Raw genomic sequence first — 18,826 nt, 5'->3', positions numbered from 1 at the left:
AACAATTTTGTAGCAAGTGCTCACGAAAGTAGTCAGGACTGAAGATTTAATTGTGAGTTTATTTAGCTCAAGAGCAATACAGCGACATCAGTCAGCAGCAGACATCAACTGCCGAGCAGCCCACATTCTAAACTCAAGCCCAGAATGTCCATAACACAGAGTTCTAACTACAAATGCCTGAAAGGCACAATACAGAATACTACAAAATGTTCTACTGGTGTGAGCATTTTCTACTTCTATGTATAGCCATCTAAGTTTTTTTTCATAAACATAGGTCCCACAATGAATTTATTTCTCCTATATATTTCATTTCTTTTGTTTATTTTGTACTATAGAAGTCATTCAATGGTGTCACTTTCCCAGAGAACTGTCAGAATCCTGTACCTATTACCATTTTACGACACTCAAGTGACATGCAACAAAAAATGTTGTGGCTACTTTAGGTACATTACTTCTCCAGAGTGCAGCTCTTTTAACCGCTTACATTTACCATAACATTCTTCAGATATTCTGCTGTTAAAATGTATCTTATTCTTTTTTCATGGCTAATTTTACTGATGTTTGAACTTAATGACATTCTCTGCTTTACGTCACTATATCAATATTAGATTTAAATATCCAGTCAATATAGTTTTTCTCATTACTGTGTCTAGGAGAAAGAGCAACCTCCTGCCTTGCCTTTGCATAAGTAGGTAGTGTGTGCTAGTGAGCATAAGGCAGAACATAGGTTTCTGGCGGGCTGGAGAAAATTTATGCTGCTGTTCAGGTATGCTGGTTATGTATTGTGTAGGGATTTGTATGTAAGTGTGATGTTTGAATTCGCTGTACTTGTGAATGGCAGCTAGTGAAGCTTCCTGAATTGAAGTGTGATGTAGGTGTGGGCTGATAGATCGATTATGAGTCTTTTGATGGCATTTCGGATTGTTTGAAGTCTGTGTAGGAGTTGTTTGGAGATTCCAGTGTAGAGATCTTTGCTGTGGTCTAGTCTGCTTAGTCTGCTGGTGATGAATGCTTGTGTGATGGTCTGTCTGGTGTTCTGTGGCAGCCATTTGAAGATCTTTCACAGCATGCATAGAATGTTCAGCTGCAGAAGGTGGTCACTGCATTGACTTCTACTTTCATGTTGAGCTTGTGGTCTAGTATACTCCTAGGTTTCTTCTGTGGTCTTTGAGTGTGGGTGTGGATGCTGGTCCTAGCTCCAACGGCCACCAGGTGGAGTCCCATTGGGAGGTCTTGTTGCCAAAAACCAGTACTTCCGCATTGTTGGAGTTGAGCTTCAGGCAATTGGTTTGATTCTAGGCCTCTACCATGGTCTTTCAGTTGGTGAATTTGGTTTTGTTGGTATTTGTCTTGTCCATCAGGGAGAGGATGAGTTGTCATATCAAGAATTTAATTTGTGGAATTGTATTGATTGTGGTTACTTATTCCTTAATATATATTCTCTCTATGTTCCTCGAGTATTAGTTATTGCTTTTAGCTACTTATATGTATTATTTATCTTCTAAAACTCCCAACTGTAGCTTGTTTCCTGTAGAGCAGGATGACAGATGCACAAATACTTTTTTTCTGATTTCAATGTCTGTACAGTGACAATGAGGAATGACTGCAAATAAACAACATACAATGAAGCCAAAGTAACAAAAGGAACACTGTACGCCAGGAAGTGATTTATGTAATGTGGTAGTGGCAGAGCCCAATTCTGGTGAGCTTCCTTCCTTAACGTGTGTGTGTGGTTAGGGGTCAAAATGGAGATACTAAGTACCACTTTCTTTAGAAGGTGTGTGTTTCTAGTCCTCTCCTAACCAGATTTGGCCATGGGTGCACAGCTAGAGCTGATAACCTGTGCACAGTTTGAATAAAGTATCACTATCTATATTGGTGTATATTTCTGTCTGTGTCAGCTGGGGAGTACTCAGGTGAAGAATCCCTAACCCAGCTGCCTTGTGTGCATTTTATATGCATTTGCTAATAAATCCACATACAGTATATTTTGAAGTATACTTCCCTCTACCATGGTCTGATCACTTAATCATTTGTTATAGCCTTATGGTTTTTTAAAATAAGCATTAATTCCTCAATACACAAGTAAAGGGAAACTGGAAAAACATGTTGCCTACCTCTATTCTGTCAAACATTGAAGACTCCCTAGAACAATCCTTCAGCCTTGGCTCCAAAATACCGATTAATAAGTTACTTGCTTTTGTCACTCCTTTTCTGTAAGATTTTTTAATTAGCATTCCTCCTATGTACGCAGTAAAATCATACAATAGATAAAGGTACAAACCATGCTTTACCTCTGTGAGTTATGTAGTTTAAAGCTATCAGTGTGTCAGGCAGAAATAAAATGGAGAATTACTTAAGCCCTCCTCCTAAAGGAAATGATTTACAACTGGAATATTTAAAAATGAACACACTTCAATCTTCTAACATCAAAAATGACATTCTTGCTTCAGAATCTTTCTGTAATGAACTGTTATCTTTCTCTATAAACATAATTGGGTAGTCCATCTTCGCAGATCCGATCCTTGACCTTGATTTCTCCATTCAGCTCCCACCATCAACTTGAGTGGTCTTACCTATTTTGCTCTAATTTATAAAAAATATAATGTGGATATAATTATAGGCAGCCACCCTAACAGCTCTCCTGACACTACCAGATGAATTAACATCTTTTTCAGTGTTTCGTTTACTACTGGCTCTATTCCTGATAATTGGAAAATGGCTATGGTAAAACTCCTTCTAGAGAGACAAACTTGACTTCACTGAGTTCAGTAAGCTTAGACCTATTTCATAACTTCCTTCTGTGTCCAATATATTAGAGAAATTCGTTTTTAACCAACTCAAACACTTCATTGAAATTAATTAATTATTGCTATCAAACAGGCTTCAGGGCAGGTAGAAGTGGTTGTGCTATCTCAAGTATTTACTGTTGGAAATTGCCCTTTTTGCAGGGTTAGCCCCAAACCTTTTGCTTCTTCCTCATATTTTGTTTCCTGACCTGTTGTTGTTGGCAATAGGACTCTAGGCACTTTACCACTGCTGATCAGTGCTAAAGTGCATATGTTCTCGCTGTAAATTTTTACTGTGATTGGTTCTTCCTGATTGGCATATTTGTTTTACTAGTAGGTCCCTAGTAAAGTGAACTGAGTGTGCCAGGGATTGTAATTCAAATGCTACTAGTGGGCCTGCAGCACTGATTGTGCCACCCACATGAGTAGCCCTGAAAAGATATCTCAGGCCTGCCGCCGCAGTGCCTTTGTTCAGTTTGTTAACTGCCATGTTGACTTGGTAAGTGCACCCACTTGCCAGGCCTTACCCTTCCCTTTCCTCACACATAGGACACCCCTATGGTAGGCCCAAGGTTCCCACACGGGCAAGGTGCAGTGTATGTGAAAGATAGGACATGTACTGTTGTGTGTAGCATGTCCTGATACTGAAATACTGCCAATTTCACTTTTCACTATTGAAAGGCTATCTTGCCCATACGACAGAATGGGGAATACTTTGTAACATTTTACAAGTATATCTTTCCATAGGGATAAGATTAAAATGGATTTTGATATCCCTGAACTCAGGATTTAATAACACATCTTTTGTAAAGATGTTTTTCAAATTGTGTGTTTGAAAATACTACTTTTAGAAAGTGCCTATTTTCTTGTTCAACCATCCTGCGTGCCTCCACCTGTTTGTGGCTTGACTGTCTGGCTTTGGAGTGAAAGGGGCTGGGGAGGTGCCTTGGCTCCAGAAGTCTGGATGAGTCAGTGCTAGGCCGAACAGGCCTGATCTGCCTTTGGAGTGTGGGAGGAGTAGCAGCTGTACCTGAATTGGGCTGTGCCTGCCTTCCACAATGCTGGTTTTGCCCACTTGTGTTGTGTGTGGGCCCAAGGCTCACGCCCACAATGGATGTTGTTGTGCCCTTGCAGAGAACCCCCCAGAACTGGTTTGAACTGGGCTCAGAGCCCCTTGCACAAAAGAGAACAAAGGCATTTTGGGGTATAAGTATCAGACCCTGTAACAACAGGATACTTTGTACTAATTGGACTGGTGGTGACGGTTGTCCACCGCCATATCAGTATATAATTATGAATCCTTTATTTCCGACTTTTTCCTACCTATTTGCAAGGTTTACCTATGTGCTTGGACATGATGTCATGTCTCCTTCGCCTCTTCCCGGGCTTAAAAGCCTAAGCTAGAGGGACTCCATCTTGTCTCTGCCCTGACTCTCTGAGGTGCTTGTAGGTCAGTGGTATTGCTTTAGTTTTAACTTGTTGTTCGCTAGTTAGAAACCGGTGAAGACCGGCTCTTATCGAAGGAATGTGATTATTTACCGGGCTCCAGACGCAACAGCAGCTGGCCACTGTGGGTGCGTAGGGAGCACAGGGCTTGGTACAGGAATTCGGTGGGAGGCAGGTTGCTGGCTGGAAATTTCCATGAAGAGAGGGCCTTCTATATTATCGAGGTGCAATGGAGCAGAGGGAGAGTTCAGTTCCAGTAGTCACTGTAGTCATTACCAATAGTTGTCCCCATGGATGCAGCAATTGTTATCATAGCTGCAGTGGAGTTTGAAGATAGCTGGTGAATGCTGAAGAAGGTGGCAGTTTCGATGAGGCATAACGGTGCAGATGTGTCCCCGTGATTGCAAAGCAGAGTTCCGAATGAACCGAAGCAACAGTTAGAGAGGGGCCAGCTCGACTGCCAAGGCCGGAATGTGCAGGACCAAGGTGGGGCGTTCTTAGTTAGAGTATGATACATAACCATTTATCCTTTGCTCTTTAGGTTGTGCTTAGGTTTCCATTTGCATAAATGCTATTGCTCTTTCTACATTATTATTATTTTGTAATAAATAGACTCCAATGATTACCCATTGCATTCGACTGTTATTTCTGAGGCAGAATTAACCTTTCTCTCTAGCCAGGTGCTGACGTATAGAAGGATGTGTAATTCCCTTCTTACAGGTAACTGATGATAGTAGAATGTGTAGTTCATGACAAGGAATAACTTCAGATGAGAAGAATTTGGCCTAACAGTTCTTGCTTTGGAGGATTGGGACATTTTTTACCAAATGCTCACGGAGGGACGGGGTATTTCCCCTCCAATGGGTAGTTGCTGATATAGAAGTGAGATCAGTTCTTGAGCAGGTAAGTCCAACTAATAATAATATTCCTCTAGTTTACTGTCATTTCCCCATTCACAAGTAGGTATTTTAGGTGTTGTGCTCTATAGGGCCTGAGAAGGGTGGTGGTACATGGCACTGGGTTTGCTATAATTGGTAAGCTGATAACAAGGTATGAAAATCCGGTCGCAACTTTATATCATTTCTCGAATTCAAGAGGAACCTTTGCAGAGGAGAAGAGCTGAAGAGACTGACGAGAAGTACTGCCCTTGCTGTGTGTCTGGGGTTGGCCTGCAGTTGCTGTTTCTGCCAAGAAAAGGAGAAGGACTTTGCTGTGTGCTGTGTCCTCTGCTTGAAGGAGATATCCAAGGGCCTGAAGTGAGCTGGCCTCCTGTTCAGAAGTCTCAGGGACACAAAGACTTCACCCCCATCGTCCCTGAACTTTGCTGTCATGTTTTATGACCTGCCTTGAGGTGCCTGTGCCAATGTTGGGCCTCTGGAGGTTGTTGCTACTGTTTGGGAGCTGAAAGAGAGAGGAAACTCAAAGAACTACAGAAACTGACGCACCGCTATTCTTACAGCTGTTTTTTTGACGCATCGTCATGACGCAAGAAGAATTTCCACACATACTTTACACATTGCTTTTGTGATAAGCCTGTCTGCCCGTGCCAAGCTACCAAGGGGTGAGCAGGGGTTATCTAAAGTGTGTATCCCCCTTACCCTGACTAGAAGCAAGGGTCCCTATTTGGACAAATGTACCTACCTCTGTCAACTAGAGACTCCCATTTCTAACATTTACTGATTTGAAAACTTTTATACAGCGCAAACGTGACCCTCATGGGTATCAGAGTGCATCAATAACCATCATTTACATACATACAGGATAAAAGAACAGTAAGCTTGTGAAATGGAATTCCAATGGTCTTCCAGAAATGTGTTCATAAATAAAAGTTTGACTTTTTTCTTGAAAGATGTTGTTGAAAAGATCAATCTCATTTCAGGAGGGTGAAAGCTCTTTTGTAGGAGTTCTTACCGAAAAATCACTGTGGTATTAGAAGTAGGGTGCTGGAGCTTCTAGAGGGTCTTGAGCTTCCAGAAAGTTCAAGCTTATTTGCAAGATAGCTTGTGGTACTGAAGTGTAGAGCTTTGTGAGTCATACATTCAGGTTTTAGTTGAATTCTTGCTTTGTAGGGGAGCCAGTTAAGGAATTTCAAGTCAGGGGTAATATGATTGTTCCTTTTTGATTCCATGATAAGTCTTGCAGCTGAATTTAGGGAGGCCCTTAATGCGGCTGTTGTGTATCTGGGCAGGACTAAGAGGGTTGCACTTCCATGGTCCAATCTGGGAATCACAAAGGCTTGCATGGCAGACTTGAAGTTGCTTTGAGGGAGGAACGGTTTTAGCTTTCCTAATATGCTCATTTGGAGGTTTACTCCTTTAGTGGTGGCACTCATGTGCTTCTGCATGTTAAGGTTTTGTCGAGAGTTATTCCTAGTGATCTTGCTGATTCAATAATTTGTGGTGTGCAACTGAATGCTGTTAGTTGTTTTATCCATTCATTATTGGTTTATAACTGATTGAGTGGGGCAATTAGGAGGAATTAATTTTTTTTAAGATTAAGTTTGAGGTGGTCACATGGCAGCCAATTTTGGGTATTTTGAAGAATCGGAATTAGGGATCGTAGTAGTAGATGATTGTTTGTAGACTTGTAGACAAAGCAGACGTAACTGCCCTGGTCACGTTGGATTTGGCTACCATGTTTGATACCATTTACCATTCTGTGTAAAATCCAGGCTTAATGCAATTGGTAAATCTGATACCTTTCTCAGAGGGTAGATCCCCTACCTATACTATTGTTGTCAGATAGTGGCCCTTCTGCCATTTGAGCTTAAGCTCAGATCTCTCAATTGTGGTGTTCTTCAGAGCTTGATTCAGGTACCCATTCTTTTTAACATCCCATGCAACATCTGAACTTTTAACAGCAATGGATAGAAGTTCTTCGTGGACACAGATGACACCCAATTGATCTTTTAGTAAGTAAAAATTCATGAGTGGGAATGAGTGTATGAGATTGTCAGAGGCAATGTGAGTGAGAAAGAGAGCTAGTGAGAGTAAAAGTGAAATTAAGTGTGTGTTACTGAGAAAGCAAGCTTGAGTCAATGTGAGTTTTAATTTGATTGAGAGTGAGTGTATATTTGTAAGATGGTATGAGTGATAATTGGGGATGAGCATAAGAGTGTGTGCAAAAAAGTACAACAATGAAAGATTGAGTGCAGTTAGGGAGAATGAATAAGTGACAATGAGTGAGTGTGAATGAGTGTGAGTGAGTGAGAATTTGGTAATATGCATGTGAGTTTTCATTTGCCGTTTTGTTGTGAAGGCATTTCGGTTAATGGAAGCATCCTAGGCAAAATTCTTTCTCAGGCATTCCTTAGCAAGTAAGGCACCTGTGACATAATACTGGAAGACTGAAAGTAATTCTTGGCATAGTGGTAAAACACTTGTACAGTCATATTAGAGTTAAGTCCTGGCATATAAGGAACCTGTGGATTTTTTTTTGATCTGGCTTACTTGAAATAATTCTTAACTTAGGGCACCCATATAATAATGCTTACACAATGGCAATGCATATGAATGGCCACCATGACAAAATGTTGGCCCTGACATACTGGCGTACTTTTTGACAATAGAATCCTAATGGCAACATTCTGGCCCTGGCATTTTGTATGTAATCTGTGGCCTACTAGGGCATCCATGACAACATGCTGACTCTGCCACAATGCAGGTAATTGTTGCCATATGGGAGCACTCATAGAACATGTTGAAAACATGGGTCAACTCCTGGGGAACAATAGGTTTTGTTGGCTTGTAACTCTACAAAATGATTTGAATATTTAGGGAGTATCCCTTTGCTCCCTATCGCATTTGAACACATTTGTTGGAGAGTTGTGCTTCAAAATGCACAATTTTACCCCATTTTTCAGAATGTTCCCCTGAGTGCTTTTAGAAAAGGCCTGGCTCACTTGCTTCCCTAACTTTCTAAAATTCAAAGCTAGTATTATGCCCCAGAGATGTCAAATATTATGTAAGAGCAGTAATATAGGTGATAACAAAAAGATACATGTGTATGTGTTATGCTGTTATATAAATCGTTTAGTTATTATGGAACTTCAGTGATGTTATTGTGATGTTATCAGTTTTAACCCCTTCGATGCACTTGACGAGCTCAGCTCGTCATGCAGCACAGTGCTCGTGTGCCTATGACGAGCTCAGCTCGTCATGACCACACCCGTTTTTATTGCTGTCCAGCAAGGTAATCAACCTTTATCCCGCATTTTTTTTCCGCTGACTTTCAGGCCGCATACTAATAATCCGCAATGTCATTCATCCCGCATACCATCATCCCACTTTTTTTACAACGCATGTGCTTTTATCACGATAGCCTTTAGAACGGAATACGTTGTAAAGGCATGTATAGTACATGCATTTGCGTTGTAAACAATGACGATGACGAGAGAGGTAAGGGGGTTTGTGTTAATTTTTAAGGGTGGGGGTCGTGCTGGGGTAGTGATTGTGTAGTGTAGTGTTGTGTTAGTGTAGTGTAGAGTTGTGGTGGTTGTTTAGTGTAGGGTCGTGCTGGGGGAAGTGTAATAGGGGTTAGGGTAGTGTTGTAGTGTTTGTGTAGTGTAGGGTCATGCTGGAGTTAGTGTTTTAGGGTTTAGGTTAGTGTTGTAGTGTTTGTGTAGTGTAGGGTCATGCTTGGGATAGTGTTTTAGGGTTTAGGGGAGTGTTGTAGTGTTGTAGTGTAGGGTCATGCTGGGGGTAGTGTTTTAGGGTTTAGGTAGTGTTGTAGTGTTTGTGTAGTGTAGGGTCATGCAGGGGTGTAGTGGTTTAGTGTAGTAGTGTAGTGTTTGTGTAGGGTTATGCTGGGGGTAGTGTATTAAGGTACTGTTGTAGTGTTTGTGTAGGAATGTAAAGTGCTTTATGGTAGTGTTGGGGGGTCGTGCTGGGTAGTGTAAATGTAGAAAATGGACTGTGTGTCAAGGGTGGGTGGTGCAGGGGTACTACATTAGAGTGTATGGTAGTGTAGGGTAGGGTAGTGTACTTTTACTTACCTTTACAACTTTTACAACGAGTATACCTTTAACATGCTTGCCTTTATGTTGTAAAGGCATGCATGCTAAAGGCATATTCGTTCTAAAAGTTTTCGTTCTTTTAATTTGCGGACTAATAGTACATGAGGGTTTATTTTTGTGGACTGATGGTATGCGGGCTGTTTGTCTGCGGGATTACATCATATATTCGTCCAGCACAGCAGGGGAAAATCTCAAGCAGGGATGAGGTTAAGACCATGTGACATGACCTCCTGGGAAAATGCAGGGTCAAAGGTCATATGTTGTTACTACCTTTGATGTCATTAATGACAAAGGCTGTGTGATGTCAATTCCGTTATCAGAGCATTTTGGTGAATCGATGTCCAAAGTTATTTCTTTGACAGTCAGAAGACTACTGGCTGGCTGTGTTGTCCACAATAATATCAAAGGCACTCGGGTTAATCCATAGAGTTATAATGATATGTCTTCTGATCAATTAAAAAATGTTGTTAATTGTGCTCATTATGCAGTCTTTCTTCAGAAATTAAACAGTTTTGGGTTACGCCAAGATTCCATCATTCATAGTAAGGTGAGCACACCTTCCGGTCACTGGTCAGTACTTGGTTCCTTCTGTCTCTCTATTTAAGAAACACGTAAGAACTTTCTTATTGTAGTCTTTCCACCTTCTTTTTTTTATTCTTCACTAGAAAGCCTTTTACTGAAGAGCCCAGAGCTTTAATACCCTCTTGCCTCAATTTTAAATAGGCATAATAGGTAAAAATCACCTTGTTCAGATACACCTAAAAATATTGGCTGATAGGTTAGGACATTTCATGATGTTGATAATCCTAGGGAGAATACAGTTACAACAAGATAAATGAGTAATCCCTTGATGTGGGGATTAATATGCCCCTGGGAGAACTTTACCTGATTTGATGGCTGCTCGGTGTGTTCAATGGCAGAGGTCATTGATGCCTATATGTGGAGGGGGTCAGCATTTACACAGGGGCGAATGCATATGTTTCAACTGATTATATCATACAACTCAACTGAGAACAGATGTTGTGTTTAAGACATGTGACAGAGGCATGACTGTTCCACTATCTATCTAACTGTGTCCTTGTGTTCATTATGTATGCATGATGCTGCCCCTGGGCCCTACCACATTACATTGGGCTGTGGACAGTGGACGGAATCATGTTACCTCTAGCAGTCGGGAAAACATTGGTTATGTAACTTTGTCTTGGTCATTGTAGAAGTACATAGGTAGCAACTGGATCATTAGAGTACTGACAGGAGAGTGTATAGTGAATTTATAAGTGCTTGGGGATTAGCGGAGTGATTGGATAAGTACACTTGTTGGTGGAGCCTAACCCCCAAGCACACGCTTGGCTCTAATTGGCCGCTCTCCATGTGCCAACAACTGAAATTTGGGCTTTTTTATGGCCCTGTATTGCTACAGCTGCAACACTCCCCTGAATGTGCAATAAACATTCATATCCACACAGATATGTCATGTACACAATATTTTATTTGTGGAAGTATGAATGAATGTAGGGTCAGTGATTCCCCTTACCTTCCATGTTGACCATGTTGTGGGACTTCGGTCACAGGATGACACATTGGTGCTTTCAGCCTGCGGGCGGCACACTACAAGAGAGACACCCGCATCAGTTCATTCCTCATACAGCCCAGGATGGAACCACGCCCATAGCTCCAGAGACATTGTTCAAAGCCTCATGCAGGACTGGCATGCTCCAGGCCAGCTCACTCCACTTACACTTACAGGGAAGAACTACAATGCTACATGTCCCAGGTCTTCCCTGTAGTGATCTGCTGATCACAGTCCTAGTTGTCAGCATGCCACAGCCATTCTCTCACAGCTGGTTTACACCCACACCGCTCCCATGCAGAACAGGCATCACAGAAAATGTGCTCCTGCCAATAAAAAGGGCCGGACGCACGTGCTGGAGGCAATTTTCATTCTCTCCCGTGACTTGAAGTACACAGGGTTGGTGGCAGCCGAGGCACTTTGCCCAACATGGGCTTCCCACCACGTGGTGATGCCTTGAGTTCCAATGAGTTAGTGCCACCAGATCTGAGCGGGTGTACAGGCTGCAATGATGCATGGCCTCGATATACCATCCTGGCAATCAAAACCCGATTTGAATTGTGAGCTCGGCTGGACCGCGTGTATGCAATGGCTGAGGAGGTTGCTTCGGCACTTGGATCCTCTTGGACACACGCAAAAGGTGAGCAGAGAGGCTTTTTTGCGCAGCAGAGGGCAGTCACCTCTGGGCGGTGGGATTGGATGGTGTGCAGCAGCCTGGGTGCGCAGGGGTGGGCAGACACATCTGGGCGGCAGGATTGGATGGGGTGCAGCAGCCTGGGTGTGCAGGGGCGGGACAGCGATTTAGGCGTCTACAGTTGTATGTACTCTTCCATTACTGATTCTATACTATGTTTCAGATGAGTGAGCTTGAGAGCTGCAGCATGTCCTGGCATGTGTTTGAAGACACACCGGTGGTGGAAAGGTGAGCTGTGAGGGTTTTGTCCGCAATATCAGCACTCACTCTCCCTCTCCATCTCTTCCTTTCTCTCTCTCACCCTCTTTCTCTGTTCCTCTCTCTCACTTTCTCTCTTTCTCTCTCTCTCTTCTTCTCTCTCACACTGTTTATCTCTTTCTCTCTTCCTCCCTCTCTCACTCTTTTTCCCTTTCTCTCTGTCATCCTCTATCACTCCTTCTTTCTTTCTCGCTCTCTTCCTCTATCACTCTTTCTCTCTCTCTCTCGCTTTCTCTCTCCTTTGATGGGCGCATGACGCACAATCTTATCTTGCTTTTTGTCTTGCAGGCTGTAGTTTACAGATTATGGAGTAATGACACGCCATGGCTGTATCTAATGTATTTAGTTGTTTTGTTTAACTAAAATGTTTTATATGTAAATCAATAGATGACTGTGATTCTCATTTGTCGATCCTCACATACCTCTTTTTTATTATAATTGTGCAACATCAGTTGATTTCTTTACGTTCCACTTTTTGGAAGGGGGGATGGCGGACAAGGGGTTCATGGCAGGGGGTGTAGGGGCACTGTTGGGTGTCCGAGCTGCATGATAGTTGGCTCTATTGCATCTGTTGTCATTGCGGTGTGGTTGTGGGATGGACTCCCTTTCATGTTGCAGGTTGTAGTCCTACTTTACACCAGGTCAGAGCAGGTGTAAGCTTCCTGGTGCTAACGCACCTTATTGACTGTTTTGTATTCTCTTCACCGATCTTGCTGGTGGTTGAGAAAGTTGCAAAGTGGTGTGTTTGCTGCTTTTTGCACGGGAATGCCTACTCTGCATCTCATTAGCGATATTTGCTGGGTTCATCCGTGACTATGGTTTTTGAGGATGCTATCGCCAGTATTTGGTATTTGGCTGCGATAAAGTGCAGTTAACACGGCGATGTGCCCTTGAGAATATACCCCTTGATGTTTTAAAGACCTGACAAGTATTCGAGTGCCGCACTGAGAACTGTGCACCCAGCGTGTTCACACTAGGGGGCCGCGCTGAGAGCCGCAAACCCTTCGTATTCACACCAGGGGACCGAGCTGAGAGCCGCGCACCCTGGAGGCCTCTCTGGGTCACGCCTTCAAACTTTTTTTTAAAATAAAAAGCAATAATTTTCATTAACTTACATTTGCCTCGGGGGACCCCATCCCCCAAGGCATGCCCACATCTACATATTTTATTTTGAAAGGAGAGGTGGGCTGCGTGGCCCCCCTCCCAGGCTACTTCTGGCCCTAGGGACCCCATCCCTTGGGCCCTGGCCTCTCTGTTGGGTACCGTGGGGGGTGCCCAATGCCCCCACGGTCCCGCCAGCTCCCCGCCTCCTGTGGGAGCTGGCTTTCCTTTTGGACAACGGGACCTGCGAACATGCAGCTTCCCTTGCTCAAAAGCAATTCTCCTTTCCTTTATTAAAGCAAGAGGAGGTTTTCCTCCTCTCGCTTCAACAAAGCAAACCAAGGTTTGCTATAACTAGGTGGAAGTAATGCTCCCGCCCTGTCATAGCAAACTGAAATTTCCAGGGGTGGATACCCCGGCACATTGCAGGACCGAGCCCTAGGCGGTAATGGTTCCCAGGTGCATCAGGCACTGCAGGAGAGGACCGCGTGGCCCCCTCCCTCTAGTTTCAAATCCCGGGCTGTTGGTAGTCCAGGGTGCTGCGGAAGGGTTCTGTGCCCTCCAGCACCTAATTTACATTGCCCTGAGGAGGTGGCAATATGATTATACGATTGCCCTGGGACCCGACCTACCTGGGGGTTCATCTAAATGAAGTGGGGGAGCCCCTGCTTAATTTTTTAAAACATTCTTTCATCTGGATTTGCCCACCCAGCATTCGGATGTTTACAAAAAAAAAATTGGGGGTCCTTGTGGGTCCCCCCTGAGCAAGCCTAGGAGGTCAGGTTGTTTCTACCTTGCCTCCTTTTCTTAATTTTTACTATCTTTTACTGTTTTCTTGTGACTCAGTGCCAACACTTCCTGGTTTGGAGTCTTGGCAGCCAATTAGAATGAAGTGCGTGGTCTGGTGGGTTCACAAACGCAACGCACCCCTAGATATCTATATTTTTATTTCCTGATTTTCTTAACAACTACTGAACGGATTTGCACCATTTTACAAAAGGTCACTCTCTGAACTTTTGGGACCGCCCTTTTTCTCAGCCCGTGCTTGACGAATCACCGCCAAACTTTCAGGATAGGAGCTGACCTGGAAATACCTTTTTTGTAAGAATTTTGCGAAGATTCACCAAATGATGCTATTGTTATTGGAAAATCAAAAAATGCTATTTCTATGGAACTATATTCTAACTATAACTACCTACTAGTGACCACCAGTAGGTGATATATAATGTATGTGTGTACCAATAACATAGCCTCTAATGCATATAAATTCTATTATAAATGAAAACATTAAACTATTTACAAATCTTTAAACTTACATTTCCTTCCCACTCCAGTGAGTGCAACAGTAGGGAAAGTGTTGGAAAGCGTAGCAGTAAAAAATACTATTACCACTCCATTGAGTGCAACAGTAGGGAATGTGTTGAATAGTGGAGGGGTAGAAATTACTATTCCAAATCCAGAGAGTGCAACAATAGGGAGAGTGTTGCATAGGGGAGGGGTATTAATTACTATTCCCGCTCCAGTGATTGCAACAGTAGGGAAATGTTGGATAGCCTAGCGGTAAATATTACTGTTCCCACTCCAGTGAATTCAATAGTAGGGAAACTTTTAGATAGTCGAGGGGTAACACGTATTATTGCCACTCAAGTGAGTGCAACAGTAGGGAAGTGTTGGATAGGAGAGGGGTAAAAGTTACTATTCCCACTTCAGTCAGTGCAACAGTAGGGAAAGTGTTGGTGGGATAATATTTACTATTCCCACTCCAATCATTTTCAAAGTAGGAAAAGTGTTGGATAGCCGCGGGGTAAAAATTACTATTCCCACTCCAGTGAGTGCAACAGTAGGGAAAGAAAGAACATTTTAACAACAATATCAATATTTAAAAAATATATATACACACATATGTTAAAAATTCAAGTACAAATATATTTAATATTAAAAATATCTACAAATATATTATTAAAAAAATTAAAAAACAGTTTCCAAGCAAATAACTATTTTTAATTAAAAATTATGTAGAAACAAAAACATTATTTATTACATAAAATTACTGTTCATCTTTCTTACCTATACCACCACAAAATCCACAAAACACATCTAAATTAAAAGAAATGTACTTCCTCAAATAACATAATGAATATTTAAATAAATATTATTAATTAAAAAAACTCATAATAAAAACTTTATATACCTTACCCCTTTATTCCCTACAAACCCACATTTAAAATTAAACTACAAAAAACACAACTAAAACTTATTTTCAATTCAAAACCTAATAGTATTTAACAACTAATTTAAAGTTAGTAAACTTAATTTACTCCCCTCACTGTACCCCTATAACAATAAAACCTACACACACAACGATAAACAAATACCCTAATTAACTATATGATCAAATCATTTTTAATTATTTAAACACAATTTACTTACTACCCTTTACCCCTATAAACCCCACAACCCACACCTAAAATTAATTACAGACATAAATTATTTCCGACCCTTAACCCCATAAACCCTACAACCCACACCTAAAAAACTCACACAATTACCATAAATAATCATCAATAATTAGTTTATATGAATGAACAATTAACTATTAATTATTTAAACATTAAGTAGCTCCCAATCCCTACGGCGGTGCAAGGTGCCGCAATGTTGGGCTATGTTTCAGTTCCAACAGGCAGTCGGAAAAGGACCGCCTGTCAGAACCGTGGTGGAGGGTCCTTACGTCCGCCACGCATACCCAAAGATTCCCCTGCCATCATAATATGGCAGGGTGAAAACAGCAGTACGATGGCAAGAAGCCTACCACCGCATGCTGTCGGTGGGAGGCCGTTCGCCATTTTAAGGAGCCCCTGAATTTTGTATGCATTTTTGCTCTGTTGAATACATTATATGTCTATTTATTATGAGTGACCTCTGACCCTCTGGGCCGGTCACCCCACGCACCGCGCACACTCCCCGTGAGTGAGCCCAGGCTGCCCCCGTTCACGCCAAGTGCCGCCGCTGCCCGCAGCTGAGCTCCTAGTTCCCGCCTAGTGCCGCCGCTGCCCGCAGCTGGGCTCCCGGTCCTCGACCGCCGGTACTGCATCTGCCCTGTTTGCGCTGCGTGTCATCTCCCTGTGTTAATTGTATTTTCTGTTAACTGTGCTGCATATTTCCTCCGTGTTAATTTTGCTTCTGTTATACTTTACTTCCTCTGTTTGCCCCTTGTTGTTGTGCCCAGCCCCTGCCGCGTTTACCGCCACCTCCTCGCTCCCTGCCGCTGCCCCCCTGCAGCCCCGCCCCCTTCCCTCAGTTGCCCTTTCCATTCGCCGCCCCCCTCCCGCCTCCCAGCTGCTCCTCCCTCGCTCCGCCACCCCACTCTCCACATATGGCAGAGTGGCAAAAGCGCAGCCTTGATGCGCAGTGGGCGTGCCGAAGGCGCGCCAAAGGTAAGCCCGTCTGCGCCCGTCCGCGCCTGGCCCGCGCCCTGCGCCCGGACCCCTGGCCCCCGAAGACACCAGCCCACCCACCGGACCTACGACACCACCGAACTCAACGCACTCAACACCGGCCGGATCCCTGGATGCTACCGAGCCACCCCGAGACGCACCCACGGACCCTTCAGCTGCCACTCCTGCAAGTTCTCCTGCATCCGGACCTGCACTGCACCCGCACCCGCCAAGCCGAAAACCAGCCGCAACCACCTGAAGTGCATCCTGCTCAACACCCGCTTGGTCCACAGACACACCGTGGAGCTCTGGAACCTGCTCGACACAACATCACCAGACGTCGCCTTCCTCACGGAAAACTGGATGAAAGCCTCCTCAGCACCCGACATCGCCATCGCCTTCCCGGACGGATACAAGATCACCCGGAGGGACCGCGTCAATCAGACCGGAGGAGGCATCGCTATCATCCACAGGAACACCATCCGCATCACGACCAACACCGATGACACCCTCAGAGCCGCCGAACACCTGCACTTCCAGATCCACACCGACCCCAAGACCCCCCTCAGAGGCACCCTCATCTACAGACCCCCGGGACCACGCACACAATTCAGCAAAGACATCGCCGACTTCATCAGCCCACACGCCCTCCCCTCCGCTGACTACATCCTCCTCGGGGACCTCAACTTCCACCTGGAGAACAACAACGCCCGCAACACCACCACCCTACTGGACAACCTCCCCAACCTCGGTATCAAGCAGCTGGTGACCACCCCCACCCACTACGCCGGACACACGTTTAACCCCGTCTTCTCCTCCAGCAAGGACATTGCCTTCAGCCACGCCACCAGACTCCACTGGACGGACCACAGCTGCGTCCACTTCAGCTTCAAAAAGAACACGATCCACCACCACCAGCAACAGGTTGCACGCAGAAGCTGGAACAAGATTACAGCCGGCCAGCTCGCCGCATCCCTGAGCCAGGACCCCCCCGCCAGCTCAGCGAACCCCAGCCAGGCCGCCAACAACCTTACGAGGTGGATCAGCAACTGCGCAGACGACCTCGCCCCACTGAGGACCCCGCCCAGCAGACCCGGCAGTAAGAAAGCACCATGGTTCACCGACGAACTCAAGAGCTCCAAGAAGAACTGCCGAGCCCTCGAGAGAGCCTGGCGCAGAGACCCAAAACCAGACAACATGACCACCCTCAAGCTCGCCACTCGAAAACACCACCAACTGATCCACACCACCAAGAAAACCGCATTCAAGGAGCGACTGGACAACAACGCACACAACAGCAAGGAACTCTTCAACATCGTCAAAGAGCTCTCCAACCCCAGCGCCGGAAACAACGACATCACCCCATCGCAAGACCTCTGCAACTCCCTCGTGTCCTACTTCCACAACAAGATCGCAGATATACACATCAGCTTCAGCACACAGCCAACGCTCCCCACGACCACACCTGCGCCCCCCACCACCACCCTCCGACCTGGACCCCGATCAACACCGAAGAAACCCTATGCACGATGAACTCCATCCACTCCGGATCTCCATGTGTGACATTCACAGGATATCGCTGTGGTCCCAAAATAAGAGAGAACAAGGGATTATTTATATCATCTATTATTATTTCTCATTGATGAACATGAAGGAAACTGCATACAATTAATAACACAAATATATACACATAAAACCATTTGATGCAAAGACAATATTGTTCATCAATTCCAACAACAGAAATTAATAACCTAATGAGCGACATTCAGTAGTGTTACACAATCAATCAATCAATCAATCAAGGCATTTATATAGCGCGCTACTCACCCGGAGGGTCTCAAGGCGCTTGGGGGGGGATCCGCTACTGCTCGAATAGCCAGGTCTTGAGCTGCTTCCTGAAGGCGAAGTGGTCTTGGGTCATGCGGAGGTGGGTGGGGAGGGAGTTCCACATCTTGGCGGCCAGGTAGGAGAAGGACCTTCCTCCTGTGGTGGCTCTTTGGATGCAGGGGACGGAGGCGAGAGCGTGGTTGGTCGATCGAAGCTGGCGGGTGGGAGTGTAGAAGTTGAGGCGGTTGTTGAGGTATCTTGGGCCTTGGTTGTGTAGGGCTTTGTGTGCATGGGTGAGGAGTCGGAACGTGATTCTCTTGTTGACCGGGAGCCAGTGCAGGTCTCTCAGGTGTCCGGAGATGTGGCTGTGTCGGGGGATGTCCAGGATGAGTCTTGCTGAGGCGTTCTGGATCCTCTGGAGTCTCTTCTGGAGTTTAGCAGTGGCGTAGAGGGAGTTGCCATAGTCCAGTCGGCTGGTGACGAGGGCCTGGGTGACCGTCTTTCTGGTCTCGGTGGGGATCCACCGTATGATCTTGAGTAGCATGCGCAGGATGTTGAAGCATGACGAGGAGACGGCGTTGACTTGTCTGGCCATGGAGAGGGAGGAGTCCAGGATGAAGCCCAGGTTGCACGCGTGGTCCGTTGGTTTGGGTGCGCTGCCCAGGGCAGGGGGCCACCAGGAGTCGTCCCAGG

The sequence above is a fragment of the Lissotriton vulgaris genome, chromosome 8 (genome assembly GCF_964263255.1).
Source record: "Lissotriton vulgaris chromosome 8, aLisVul1.2, whole genome shotgun sequence".
Classification (NCBI taxonomy): domain Eukaryota; kingdom Metazoa; phylum Chordata; class Amphibia; order Caudata; family Salamandridae; genus Lissotriton; species Lissotriton vulgaris.
Note: the sequence above shows the minus strand (reverse complement) of the source record.